This window comes from Octopus bimaculoides, chromosome 3 (genome assembly GCF_001194135.2).
Source record: "Octopus bimaculoides isolate UCB-OBI-ISO-001 chromosome 3, ASM119413v2, whole genome shotgun sequence".
Taxonomy (NCBI): Eukaryota; Metazoa; Mollusca; class Cephalopoda; order Octopoda; family Octopodidae; genus Octopus; species Octopus bimaculoides.
This window is the reverse complement of record NC_068983.1, coordinates 133,861,167-133,864,704: the sequence shown is the minus strand read 5'-3', so window position 1 is coordinate 133,864,704 and position 3,538 is coordinate 133,861,167. Positions and strand designations below refer to the sequence as shown.

At 35.8% G+C, this 3,538-nt stretch overlaps 1 long non-coding RNA gene across 2 annotated transcripts; it reads left to right on the top strand.

Moving 5' to 3' along the window:
• Nucleotides 1–731: 731 nt before the first annotated feature.
• On the top strand, nucleotides 732–3,056 carry LOC106870931 (uncharacterized). Of its 2 annotated transcripts, none has more exons than XR_001409607.2 (3): nucleotides 732–883; nucleotides 1,866–1,993; nucleotides 2,608–3,056. It is a non-coding gene; the product is annotated as an uncharacterized LOC106870931 (long non-coding RNA). The 2 variants fall into 2 exon arrangements; XR_001409606.2 differs by lacking the exon at nucleotides 732–883 and adding an exon at nucleotides 1,069–1,499.
• The last annotated feature ends 482 nt before the right edge of the window (nucleotides 3,057–3,538 follow it).

Sequence of the window (3,538 nt, the reverse complement as noted above, 5' to 3'; positions counted from 1 at the left end):
CTCCAAGTTACTGCTAACTACAAAATCGTTTTAACACTAATACACCGGGTCCCAAGATCTGTGACAGATTCTCTGTCAGGAGCTGCAGTGTATCTTGCACTCATTTTCACATAGATAAAAGGAAAACAAAATACTAATCCATTTTCACACCCTCCCTCTGATTTACAAATTTTATTTATCAACATATTATTTTTCTTAACACAGAAACAGACACGTATTATTATATACTCTGCGCACTCGTCCAAACTCATCCTTAACTAATCTGCACGAGTTGACTACCTTCATTAGATGCAAATAAATTAAAACTGAAAGAATCCCAGATTACTCTTACGGAATTAAACAACGAGTTTCTGTGAATTAACAAGCTTTCCAACATTCACAATAGTGTGCGATGAAATTTCTTTCTTTGGAGTAGTCGTACCTCATACACTATACTAAGCCTCACTTAAACACACACATACTCATATAGGAAAGTGGCTATACACCATTAGGTGTACACCTGCTTTCCTATATTAAATTCAAAAGAACAACGAAACGCAGAACTCTGAACTATCAACACAACAATATTTATTTATGGTGAAAATAGGCAGCTTTAATCTTGGTTGCTGAGACGCCGGAATGTTGTTGTGAGCTGTCCCCAGAGTTGGAATGTTGGAGAGACAGCTTGGCATGACCACGCTCATGGCCGGCCGACCGAGAAAGAGAATGAAAAGAGCGGGAACGTTTAGATGTTGAATTCCACGCATGCGCATGGGACTCTTCCTGTGTTCCTTCCGGAACTATTCCCTGCGCATGCGTGGATGAAAACGCAGTAATGGCGACTGTATTTTGGCGCCAAATGACGTCACTACACTCACACATTGAGGCATCGAGCGTTGCCCAGGTACCAAGTTTTCTTTTTCCGTTATGTTTATAGCAAGCTTTAATATAGATCATTTTGTATTTTATGTTGTAATCCATATACAAGTTTAAAAAGGAATTTTTTTTTTTATTCTATGATGTGTGAAGCTTTTAAAACTGTTTATTGATAATTTTATTTTTGTGATTTACAAAATTATTCTCTTTATATTTAACTTTGTATGTTTTCTTGTAATTCTAATTTGATATGCAACACAAAGCAAAAGCAATTCTAACTGATGTTTTATTCCGTAAGGGTTATGGGGTGGAGAACTTTTCTTATTCTATAGACTGGCGTTCTGATGAAAGGATATCCGCTTCACACGCGCGTGAACATATAACAGAGTTAACCAGGAAAGAAACATAATTGTCAATTCAACTTCAGCAACCCTGAATGTCCTTGAGACTTGTTAATAGTCTTAGGGGGAAAGCAGCATCATTGGAAACTAAATGCGCTTGAACTGAAACGCCATATTTGATTAGAGAAATGTGTTGAACGAAAACCTCTTTTCCTTTGGTACAAACTTTCAACAAAGTAGCTTCGATTATATGGACATTAAAGGGTGCTACTTCGGCGTGTGATCGACAACCGACAACTGAAAGTAAGAACATTCATTAGTTTATACAGTTCTATATTTAAGAGATGAGGAATTATGTACATTATTTACATTTGACGGATATTTGTCCTCATCTTGTTTGTTGTTAACACAAAGTTTCGGCTGATATATCCTCCAGCCTTCATCTTGGGGGAAATTTCGAATCTGGGTTCTCATTCCTAAGGTATTTTTCGATGTTATTATTATTATTATTATTATTCAGGTCACTGCCTGGAATCGAACTCGGAATCTTGGGGTTAGTAGCCCGTGCTCTTAATCCATATACAGGTCTAAAGGGGAATTTTTTTTTATTCTATGATGTGTGAAGCTTTTAAAACTGTTTATTGGTAATTTTATTTTTGTGATTTCCAGTAGCTGTTGCCTAATGAGCCTCTCGACTGAGAATCATAGTTGGTAGTACACACTATCCAATGCCCTTGACAGCTATGGACTGTACATTATTTTCAGTGAAGATCAGTGTTTGATTGTTCGTGACAAAGGTAATCTATAGGTGTTAGTTTCCTTTTTTTTAACTCCTGCAATGCTTGATATATGTCTTCTGTAATATTGTCTTGATGATTATGCTAAAATTACTTAGAATTCGATGATGAACAGATACATAAAAGAGACTTGTCTTCTTGTTTCAAACCTCTACCAAATGTACTCTAAACTGCGTCATCGAAGAAACATCTCTGGGGAATTTTGTGATATGTTGTGCAAATATAGCAAACGATACTTTTAAGATCCTGGCACGTGATTGGACCATGGATATTGTATAGGGACTCTTTTGAAATTTAAAAAGGTAATTCAAACTCTTCATTTAACAATTAGATCTCCAAAAAATTAGTATGCGGTTTCAAATACTAAGAAAAATACGATAATTTGTATATTTTGCTTTCAGAGCATGTTTTCTATAAGTACACTTCCAGAATCTTTAACAATAACTGTGAGACAATTATATATCACACAGAATATTTAGACAGTATATTTACTGGGATACTGTCATAATTAAAATCCCTCACGAACAAAGAAGTAAAAACAAAAGTGTTTAAGTTCAAACGCAGTTTCAAATGTCATTGAAGAAAGAAAATTTGTTGTTTTATATTTAATCTAGTTTAAATTCCATAGAGATTTGAACCTCAACCGCAAGATATTCAGTTAAAGATCACGAGTGAGCCACCACAGTTTTACGTGATTGATGTATAAACCAACTAATCAACATGGAGTTGTGGCGCGATACAGCTCCTCAGATTACCTAAAATTCACTCCATTTTCACCCTATAAAAGCCGTTTGGCGCCTTACTCACTCAAGCAACTTCGAGAGACCGTTATGATCTGACGGCCCTGGACACTCGCGTTGACCACTTCAGACACTCACAGAAGGCTTAGACCAAACCATATCGGGTACTCGGACAGACCACCTTGAGCAAGAAACAACTTCGGGTACTGACACACAATGTATAACAGCTAGGTTTCTAATAGACACAGCGCGGTTCTCCCCTCCCAGTTAATGGTTATATCATCAACATCTTTCTTTTGTAATGAGCCAATGCAGTAAATCATGTCCAGCAATAAATATATAAAACTAAAAGTTCATGAGTTTGCTTTTTTATAATACCTGCTGCCAGCTAGACCACACTACGATGGTTTCCAATAATACAACACACAACCAACAAACAGCCATCACAACAATGAACTTCACAACAGTACTAAAGCATTCAGGTATTATGCTCTATGAACCTGGCTGTTAATTTGTATAAAATTCAAAATATATGCAATCATTATAAAAGCAAAATTTAACAGTTCGGTTTATAGCATAACGTATGAACATTTTAGAAATATAAACTATTTTGAATATGAAACAATGAAACAATAATTATTGTTATCTATACACAGGTGTGTGTGTCTGTGTGTGTGTGTGTGTAAAGACTCTGAACCTCATGCTAACAGGCAAGTAGATATGAAAATATTTTCGTCGAAATTTCAGACCATTTACAATTACTATTGTTCTGTTTATGACTTAACAGCAGCAGTCTATCTTCCGC